The sequence below is a fragment of the Arachis duranensis genome, chromosome 5 (genome assembly GCF_000817695.3).
Source record: "Arachis duranensis cultivar V14167 chromosome 5, aradu.V14167.gnm2.J7QH, whole genome shotgun sequence".
NCBI classification, from domain to species: domain Eukaryota; kingdom Viridiplantae; phylum Streptophyta; class Magnoliopsida; order Fabales; family Fabaceae; genus Arachis; species Arachis duranensis.
The window spans coordinates 101,208,038-101,219,484 of record NC_029776.3 but is presented as its reverse complement, the minus strand read 5'-3'; positions in this window follow the sequence as shown (position 1 = coordinate 101,219,484).

Sequence of the window (11,447 nt, the reverse complement as noted above, 5' to 3'; positions counted from 1 at the left end):
TGTATGGGAAGAGTTGAGCTATACTGCTGGTTTGTGCCAAGCCCCTTGTTGCTTCATGGGAGACTTTAATGAGGTTATAAATATCGAGGAAAGAAAAGGTTCTACTAGTTTAACAGCGTCTGCTGAGGAGTTCAAGGATTGGGTACAAGATATGCACCTGTTGGACTTACCGCTCAACGACCGTAAGTTTACGTGGTTCAGAGGCCAGTCCTGCAGTCGGATTGATAGAGTTTTGGTGAGCCTGGAATGGGTAGAGGAGTTCCCAGAGATTCGCCTAAGAGGAGGACCAAGGGGCTTGTCAGATCATTGCCCAATGATAGTGGAAGACTCAAGGTTTAGAGATGGACCTAGACCATTCAGAAGCTTAGACTCATGGTTTACACACGAAGGTTTTTTCAGAATGGTAAAAGAAGAATGGAGGGGACTAGGGGAGTTGCAGCTCACAGACAAATTAAAGGCCTTGACAATTTCGTTGGGAAGATGGCATAGAGACAATTTTGGGAACATGGATAATAAGATCATGAAATTTGAGGAAGAGATTAAGAAGGTCGACGACATGGTAAGCAATGGGATATATGATGGAACAGTGGAGGCAAGAAGAAAGGCACTGGTGACTTGTTGTGAGAAGTGGTATGTGAGAAAAGAAGTACACTGGAAACAGATGTCGCGATCCCGTCTTGCTAAGGACATGGACAAAAATACCAGGTACTTCCATAACATAGCTTCAACTAGAAGAAGGAACAATAGGGTTGATGCACTGCTAATTGATGGGAGGGTGGTAAGAAATCAATCAAGAATAAAAATTGCTATCAGAGAGTACTACAAGAAGTTATATCATCAGGAAGAGTCTCCTATGGTGGGTTTTAGGGATGGCCTGGTGGGTATGATATCTGAAGAGGATGCTGCAGCTTTAGAGATAATGCCATCGGCTGAGGAGATTAGAGATGCAGTGTGGGACTGTGAATTGTCCAAGGCACCAGGGAGTGATGGATACAACTTTAATTTTATTAAGAAGTGCTGGGACGAGATTGGGACTGAGTTCACAGCAGCTGTGATGGGGTTCTTTCAGACTTCTAGACTACCGGCCGATACTAATATAACTTGGGTGGCTTTAGCACCGAAATTCATTGGGGCAAAGGAAATCAAGGACCTTCGACCAATTAGTATGGTGGGTTGTGTGTATAAGGTGATCTCTAAGGTGTTGGTTAGGAGGATGAGATCAGTTATGCCAGATCTAGCTGGAGAGACTCAGAGTGCGTTTGTCAAGGGCCGAAAAATACACGACGGGGCACTTATTGCATATGAAACTGTACATTGGCTCAAAATGAGGAAAAAGGAAGCGGCAATAATTAAACTGGACTTTCAAAAGGCATATGATAGAGTCAAGTGGAGTTTTGTAGACATTGTCCTGCAGAAGATGGGGTTTGGTCAAAGGTGGAGGGAATGGGTGATGGAGTGTGTCGGCACAACCTCTATGTCGGTGTTGATAAATGGTTCACCAACGAAGCCGTTTAGGATGGAAAGAGGTCTGAGACAAGGTGACCCTCTATCTCCATTCTTGTTTGTGCTTGTTGTTGACGTCCTACACAGAATGATTGGAGAAGCAGTCAGAAACGGCCGGATAACCCCCTTAATTGTTGGAAGAGACAATATTGAATTGTCACATCTTCAATTTGCTGATGACACGGTGCTGTTCTGTCCGCCGGAAGAGGAGACCATTAAGAATTACAGGAGGCTTCTACAATGCTTTGAGTTGATGTCGGGCTTAAGTATCAATTTTGACAAATCCAGTTTGATACCAATCAACTGTGAACGACAGTGGGTTCGAAGTATGTGCAGCTTGCTAGGATGTAAGGAAGATGCTCTTCCAGTTAGATATCTTGGCGTCCCTCTAGGAGCAAACCCGAGGTTGGTTAGGACTTGGAAGCCAATTATAGACAAAGTGGAGGAGAAGCTCAGCTTGTGGAAATCAAAGGTGCTAAACAGAGCAGGGAAGCTGGTGCTCATCAAAGCAGTACTAAACAGTCTGCCGGTATATTACTTAAGCTTATACAAGATGCCGAAAGCTGTTGCGGAAAAGCTTATTTCATTACAGAGAAAGTTCTTTTGGAGTAAGGAGGATGGCAGAAATGGCATGGCTTTGGTTAGTTGGGAGGTGGTCCAAGCCCCAAAAAAGATGGGTGGGTTAGGTGTTGGAGATGCGATGATTCGCAATACAGCACTACTGTTTAAGTGGTGGTGGAGATTCTCCAAGGAGGAGTGCCCATTGTGGAAGAAGGTGGTGTGCTCCTGTAACAATCTTTCTCCTAATGCGCTATTATCATCTCAGAGATTACCTACTAGAGGGGGTCCATGGAAAGATATATGCCAGCTACAAATAAAGGAGCAACATATAAGGGACAAGTTGATAACTGGCTTGTCTATGGAGGTCGGTGATGGAAGAAGAACTCACTTCTGGGAAGATATTTGGTTGAGTGGTGGTGCGCTGAAGGACAGGTTTCCAAGGCTCTTCTCGGTTTCAATCCAAAAAGGATCAGTCATAGGGGTATGTGGCTTTTGGGATGGGCTAGAGTGGGTTTGGAATTTCCAATGGAGACATGAGCTTTTCCAATGGGAGTTGGAATTAGTAAACCAGTTACATGACACTCTAAGACCGGTGAAACTAGCTTTTGACAGAGAGGATAGAGTGGTATGGAAATTTGACAAACAAGGAATTTTTTCTACTAACAGTTTTGTGCAGGTGTTGCAGGTAGAAACGCTCCCAGATAATGTAACCAGTTATAGCTTCACCAAGACTATTTGGAGAGGGTTAGTCCCTCCAAGAGTTGAGCTGTTTGCATGGTTTGTCTTGATAAGCAGGGTGAATACAAAGGAAAGATTAGGTCACCTCGGAATTATAAATCCGAATGATAATATCTGTCTTTTGTGCAATAAGGATGTTGAACTTATTCACCACTTGTTTCTTGGATGCAACTATACTTGGCAGGTGTGGTGCGCTTGGGTATCTGAATTTGACAGACAATGGTCCTTCCCGGGTACAGTGAAGGAACATTTTCTAAACTGGACAGGTGTAACTTCTAGGAAGGAGGAGCGTAAGAAGTGGTTCATCAGTTTTTTTGCGGTGGTTTGGAACATCTTGTTGGAAAGAAACAGGAGGTTATTTCAGAGCACAGCAAAAGGTGTAGAGGAACTAATCAATTTGACTGCCCTCAGCTACAAGGAGTGGGAGAGTCAGGATCCCTTTAGTTGTTGATGGCAATGCCGGAGATGACATTGGGATAAATTCTAGGTGTTTAAAATATGTGCTGCTATTATCTTTTATGTTACAGACTATTTCGCTCCACTATTGTGTCGAGCTTCTTTGTTTCAAAAAAAAAAAAAACACCCATGGGCTGTTTCTAAGCTTCATAAACCTTAATTGATAAGGAGTTTTATCACTGAAACACTGCCCATCTAGCAAAGCATGCTTAGAGGATCATCAAACATTCGAATGCCGTATAGATACAGATTCTTAAAACTCTATATTTTTTCGATTGCAACTTTTAGGATGCTCAAAAAATCAATGAGGATTTTGGATTTAGAATAATATATTATTAGGGAGGAAACTTTTGAAGAACAAAGCAAAATATATTATAGGTTAAGGAAGGAACATCAGAGTATGAGAGGATAATTAGATATATGGCATCAACTATTATTAAATAAGGATAGAAATGAAGATCAAAAAGTGGAAGAGTTGATCCTACTATAAAGAGAGTGGGACAAATAAAACATTGAAAACGTCCTTCTCCCTGTCATTGCTAAAAAGATCATCTGAATACAATCAGCAGAATAGTGGAGTAGGACAAATTGATTTGGTCGTATAAATAGGATAGAAACTACGCAGTCAAGACCGGGTATGGCGTCGCAAAAAAAAGAAGAAGAGGAAAAAGGTGCAAGGAACAACCCTGGTGCAAATTTTCAAAACCACAAACTAACCGACAAGTGCATCGCGTTATACCAAGTAATATCTCAGGTGAGTGAGGGTCGATCTCACGAGGATTGATAGACCAAGCAACGACAATTGAATGATTCGCTTAGTCAGATAAGCAGAAATTGATGTTTTGGGGTTCAAAAATATTAAACAGTAATTCAGAGATTAAGAAGGCTAACAGTGAACTTAGTGTGAGAAATATGTGAGAGAACAGTTAAGGTTTTAAAGATGTTTATTTTTTTGGATTTATATTTCTTACCAACTACTTTAATCATGTAAGATTCAATTCATAACAAACTGTAATTGACTAAACCCTATTTTCTTAGTGATTTAGTCTCCTCTAACTTAATCAACTGCCAATTTTTTTGTCACTTAATATAGATTAGAGGGTTAGGTTCAATTCTAGTTTATTAGCCATAAAATTCCTAATTACCCAAATATAAGAGGATTATATGTCATGTATCCCGTTAAGTCCAGACAATTAGTAATTTAGGAGGAATTTACTTTCAAGTTAGTATTCAGGTGAGATAACTTTTCCAATAATAACAAGAATTCATGTAGAATTCATGTAGAACAAGAGTTATTTTTCAATACACTTAAGTTCATAAGATGAAGAACGAAAGTAATCCTTGAATTTAAATCAATATATGAGTTAAAATAGAGTGATAATAGTATTAATCCATAGAATAAACAAAGCTGCTAACTTTAACAAGGGATGTTTAGTTGCTCATGACTCAGAGAGAAAACTAGAGTTCCAAAGTATTGAAAACTAGAATAAGGGAGAAGAGAAGAGAAAAGCCCGAAGGGCTAAATCTTTTTCTTTTTATATCTAACCTAATTTAATTTGAAAATAAAATAAAATAAAATAATAACTAATAAAGCCCAAAAATTTGTGTTTGTAAATAAAAATAACTAAACAAAATAAAATATAATAAATATGACCTAAATCTAACTAATGAAGTCCCTTCATTAAAATTGGATCTGCGCTACTGGCGCTAAACGCCAAAATCTGCGTTTAGCGCCCCTCAAGGCAGTGAGTCCTCCAATTGTTACTGTCTTCCTGGCGCTAAATGCTAGGCTCGGTGTTTAGCGCGCGTCAAGGCAGTGAGCTCGCACACCTTACGAGGCACCTGTCGCTAAATGCCCAGGTCTGCGTTTAGTGCTGGTTTCACAGAATGGCTGCACGCATTACAAAGCACTTGGGCACTAAACGCCAGATGTGGCATTTAACGCCCGCTCAACAGATTTAGAATTCTTCTTTTTTCTTATACACGAACTCTGTCAAACTAATCCAAACTTTACTTGAAATAATCAAAAACCATAGAGCAACTCAAAGTAGTATTCAAATGGGTTTCAAACACTAAAATCTCAATAAAACTTAATAAAATCATATCTAACGTAACAAGAAAATAAAGAGAAGATGCTCATGCACATTAAGCCCCTCAACAAGCTCCTTATTAAAAGATATTTGGATAGGAATATAGAACACTTCCCAAAAGATTAAGATATTTATGTGGAGAGCTACTGATGCGTGAGCATCTTGTCTATCTTTTCCTAGTGAATTTGCATTTAATTTGTTGAGTTTAATTAAGAATTAATTATATTTTAGCCACTATGGATGCTATTTTGAGTTTTGTGCAATTTTATTTATTTTAGGTAGCATTCAGATGGATTTGATGAAGTTTCTGCAGAGAAAGAGAAGAAACCAAGGAGATGACCAGCGAATACCGACGCGGACGCATGGCTCACACGACCGCGTGGAATGGAGAAAATCGCAATGACGCGATTGCGTGTTTGACGCGATCGCGTGTCTGACGCGAACGCGTGGACTGGAATCTGCACAAATGACGCGAACGAGTGGACGACGCGGACGCGTCACATGAGCGATCTGCAGAGTTAACAGAAAACGCTGGGGGCAATTTCTGGGCTGTTTTGACCCAGTTTCCAGCCCAGAAAACACAGATTAGAAGCTGCAGAATGGACAAATCAAGTGGTCCCCACCCATCAGCTGAAGACTTGTTAATTAATTCAAATTTAAATTCAAATCTTAATTTTAGGAAAATATATTATTTTTAATTTTAGATAATTAGATTTTAAATTTATTAGGATTAGTTATAAAAAGGGATCTGATGTCATCAGATTGGAACACAGTACATTTTTACCAGAACTCTTATTTTTCTTCTCTGAACCATGAGCAACTAAACCTCCACTGTTAAGGTTAGGAGCTCTGTCTACTCGTAATGGATTAATTCGTTTGATCTTTCTAATTTAATCCATGTTTTAATTTATATTTCAATAATTGTTTTCGCTCTTTATTTTATGAATATGGATGGAACGGAAGTATGACCCATGTTCTAATTGAGCTTTTGTAAAACTTGGAAAAACTCTTTACTTGAACAATAGCTTGAAAACATATTATACTGAATTTCTAATTATTTGTATTTAATGGGATACGTGACATATAATCCCCTTATTTTTGGATAATTAGGATTCTTTTGGCATATAAACTAGAAATTGATCATCACCCTCTAATTGGAATTAATTGACCAAGGAATTGACAGTTAATGAATTTTAGAGGAGACTAGGAAGGTCTAAGGAATTAGGGTCTAGTCACATATAGTTTGCCATGAATTAAATCTTGCATGATTAAATTAGTTAGTAAGAAAAGTTAATCCGGAAAAATAGATAACTCTGAAACCTTAACTGTTTTCTCAATATCTTATTCCAAACTTATTTATCTGCATGTTCTTAATATTCTGAATTTACTGTTAATGCTTTTGAACTTTCAAGCACTATTTTTTGCTTGTTTAAATAATCCTATCAAACGCTATTGTTGCTTAATCCATCAATCCTCGTGGGATCGACCCTTACTCACGTAAGGTATTACTTGGTACGACCTGGTGCACTTGCCGGTAAGTTAGTGGGTTACAAATACCTCGCCAAGTTTTTGGTGCCGTTGCCGGGGATTGATAGTGATTAACAACTATTAGTTGTTTGATTGCTTAGATTAGGCGTTTTGTTTTTAATTTTATTAAAATCTATTTTAAGAAAAAGAATAAATAAATAAAAAAATAAAAAAATTTCGAAAAAAATAAATTTTTAAATAAATAAATAGCACCAATATTTTTCTTAATTTCTGAAATTAAATTTGGTGTGACCTATTTATTATTTATTTTATTTAGTATTTTTATTTTATTATTTTACACAGATTACCTCACTGGGAATTTTCTACACTCTGACGTAGAGATTCCCATCTTTTCTTGTTTTCTACTTGTTTATGCGCAAGAAGAGAGACAAAGAACATCTCTTAGACCTTAATCCTGAACCTGAAAGGACTTTCAGGTGGCGTTTACAACAAGCAAGGCTTTACAAGGCTGCAGAATCCACTATGGATCCGAATAATACTGATAATACCAATGGGAGCAAACCTGAATGGGAATGAGCAACAAAGGAGAGTGCTTGGCTCTTACTCTTCTCCTACTGCAGATCTTTATAGAAAAAACATCGTGGTGCCTCCTATTGCTGCGAACAACTTTGAGTTAAAGCCTCAACTGGTCACCCTGGTGCAACAAAATTGCCAGTATCATGGTCTTCCCCACGAAGACCCAAATAAGTTTATTTCTAGTTTTCTGCAAATTTGTGATACTGTAAAGTACAAATGGAGTAAATCCATATGTGTACAAACTCATGCTCTTCCCGTTTGCTCTGAGGGATGGAGCAAAGCTATGGCTAGATTACCAACCCAAGGAGAGTTTGGATACTTGGAACAAGGTGGTTACCGAGTTTCTCACAAAATTTTTTCCACCAAAGAAGCTGAATAAGCTTAGGATGGAGGTTCAGACCTTCAGGCAGAAGGATGATGAGACTCTATATGAAGCTTGGGAGAGATACAAGCTACTGACTAGGCAATGCCCTCTGGACATGTTCTCCAAATGGACTCAACTAGACATCTTTTATGAAGGCTTGGGTGAAATGTCCAAGATGTGCCTAGATAATTCTGCAGGAGGTTCATTGCACAAGAAGAAGACACCGGAGGAGACTATTGAGCTTATTGAATTGGTTGCTAGCAACCAATATTTATACTCATCTAACAGGAATCCTGTGAATTCTGAGGCTTCTCAGAAGAAGGGTGTCATGGAAGTGGAAGCTCTTAATGCTATTCTTGCTCAGAACAAGCTTATGTCTCAGCAAATAAATCTACTTACTCAACACATGGGTGGCATGCAAGTCTCAGCTATCAACACCCAAAATCTACCTCAAGAGATCTCTTATGATATGGCAGGACATTTAGTGCAGAATGACAACTATGATTATGCTCAATCCTCTGCTGAACAGGTTAATTACATGGGGAGCGGTTCTAGAAATCCCAATAAAGACCCCTATTCTCAGACATACAATTAAGGATGGAGAAATCACCCAAATTTTGGGTGGAGAGACCAACCTCAGATACTTCAGAATTTCAACAATAATTTTCAGAGCGGCTTCCAACAAAACAATTACAATAACCGCCAATCTCAGCCTTAGCAGGCCAACTCTAAATCAAAAGAAGATTCTAATTGGGAAATGATGATGAGTTTTACGTAGGAAACCAGAGCCTCCATTAGAAACTTGGAAGTGCAAATGGGCCAGCTGAGCAAGCAAATACCTGAAAGGTTTGCAAGTACATTTCCAGGTGATACAGTGGTGAACCCAAGAGAAGACTGCAAGGTGATTCAATTGAGAAGTGGTAAAACAGCTGACTCTGAGACAAGGGCTAATGAAGAGCTAGTTGAAAAGAAAGCTCCAGAGGAGAAAAAGGAAGAAGTGGAGCACGCCCCTCCAAAGCGTGCAGACAATCCATTTCCTGACTCTCTAGACACGTATCCTACATTGCCAAAGGCTCCTGAATACAAGCCAAAAATGCCATATTCTCAGAGACTTCAGAAGGCTTCCAAAGAAAAGTAGTTCTCTAAATTTTTAGATGTCTTCAATAAGCTACAGATTAACATTCCCTTTGCAGAGGCTCTTGAGCAAATGCCTCTCTATGCTAAATTTATGAAAGAACTGTTGACCCACAAGAGGAATTGGAAGGAACAAGAAACAGTGGTGTTAACCAAGGAATGTAGTGCCATTATCCAACACAACCTTCCTGAGAAGATGCCAGACCCAGAGAGCTTTGTCATTCCTTGCACTATTGGAGATGTCACCATTCAGAGAGCTTTATGTGACCTTGGAGCTAGCATCAATCTAATGCCACTTTCAGTAATGAAAAATCTTCAAATTGAGGAGGTAAAACCCACTCGTATTTCTCTTCAACTTGCTGATCTTTCTATTAAATTACATGTGGGTGTTGTTGAAGATTTACTTGTTAAAGTAGGACCATTCATCTTTCCTGTTGATTTTATTATATTAGACATGGAAGAGGAGGTAAAATCTTCTATTATACTTGGTAGACCTTTTTTAGCTACAGGGTCAATGAAGAACAGGTGATCCTTCATGTTTTTGAAGCTCTCAAGCACCCTAATAATTCTGAAGGGTGTATGAAAATAGATGTTATTTAACCACTTGTTCAAAAGGTACTGAAAGCTGAGATGCTTGACAACATTCTGGATCCTATCTTTGAGTATGAATTAGTTGAAGTTGATAATTCACCACCCCAGAAGGCTATGGTTCACACGCCTAAAGCAGAGGAGGAAGCCCCCAAGCTTGAGTTCAAATTCTTACCTCCTTCTCTGAAATATGTGTTATTGGGTGAGAATGACTCATATCCAGTGATTATTAGCTCTTCCCTGAAGCCTGAAGAGGAAGAGGCGCTTATTTCAGTGCTCAAGAGCCATAAAATAGCTCTTGGGTGGACCATTAGTGACTTGAAGGGGATTAGTCCAACCAAGTGTATGCACAAGATCCTCCTTGAAGATGATGCTAAACCAGTTGTACAACCACAAAGGAGACTCAATCTAACCATGAAAGAGGTGGTCCAAAAAGAGGTAATAAAACTATGGGAAGCAGAAATTATTTATCCTATTTCTGACAGTCTTTGGGTAAGTCCTGTGCAGGTAGTTCCCAAGAAAGGAGGGATGACAGTGATAAAAAATAAAAAGAATGAGCTTATTCCCACAAGAACCGTCACAGGATGGAGAATGTGTATAGACTACAGGAGGCTCAACACTGCTACAAGGAAGGATCATTTCCCCCTAGCTTTCATTGATCAGATACTTGAGAGGTTAGCTGTTCATGCATTTTATTATTTTTTATATGGATATTCTAGATATAATCAAATTGCAGTGGACCCTCAAGATCAAGAGAAATCAGCATTCACATGCCCCTTTGGAGTATTTGCCTACAGAAGAATGTCTTTTGGACTTTGCAATACTCTAGCAACTTTTCAGAGGTGTATACTTTCAATTTTTTCAGATATGGTTGAAAAGTTTCTTGAGGTATTTATGGATGACTTTTCTGTTTTTGGTAATTCTTTTGAATCCTGCCTTAAGCATTTATCTCTTGTCTTGAAACGGCGGTGTCAATAATCAAACCTTGTTTTAAATTGGAAAAAATGTCATTTTATGGTTAAAGAAGATATTGTTCTTGGACACCGAATTTCAAGTAAGGAAATTGAGGTTGATAGAGCAAAGGTGGAGGTAATTGAAAAATTACCACCACCAACTAGTGTTAAGGCAGTCAGGAGTTTCTTGGGTCATGCAGGATTTTATAGAAGATTTATAAAGAATTTTTCTAAAATTGCTAAACCTCTAAGCAACCTCTTGGTTGCTGATGTTCCTTTTGTCTTTGATTCTGATTGTTTGCATGCTTTTGAAACTCTAAAAGCAAACCTTACCTCTGCTCCCATTATAGCTCCTCCTGACTGGGATCTACCATTTGAATTAATGTGTGATGCTAGTGACTTTGCTATAAGAGTTGTTTTAGGACAGATGCATGGTAAGCTTATACATGTCATTTACTTAGTGATCCTTATTATTTTATTCTCAATTTAGTGATCCTTATTATTTATTTATTTATCTTTAGTTCTATTTTATTATATGTAATTATGTTGCATATAAATTTCTAAAATCAATTGATCAATTTACTAATTTAGAATATATATTTTTTTATTTTTAAAAATAGTAATAAAAAATATTTTAAAAAATATCTTTCATCTTATTTTATTATATGTAATTTTTGATTTTTTTATTCGAATAATTAATGTGCACTTTTATTTTTTTTAAATTTGAATTAATATATCTTTTGATAGTAATATATATTATTTTTGCCCTCTAACATAAATCTTTTGGGTCCGTCACTGCGGTGGAGGGTGACGCCATTGTTGCGATCATCGTTAGAGAGCAGACGAGCTGCTCCACTCCCGTCCATTGTCGTCCTTCGCTGCTCATTGTCTCAGATTCGGCCTTTATTGTTCAGCATCTCAGATTCGGCCATTGTTTTTCGTTGTCCATTGCTTGCTGTCTCTGGGTTTTGGATTGGTTTTCATGTTTAGGGTGCA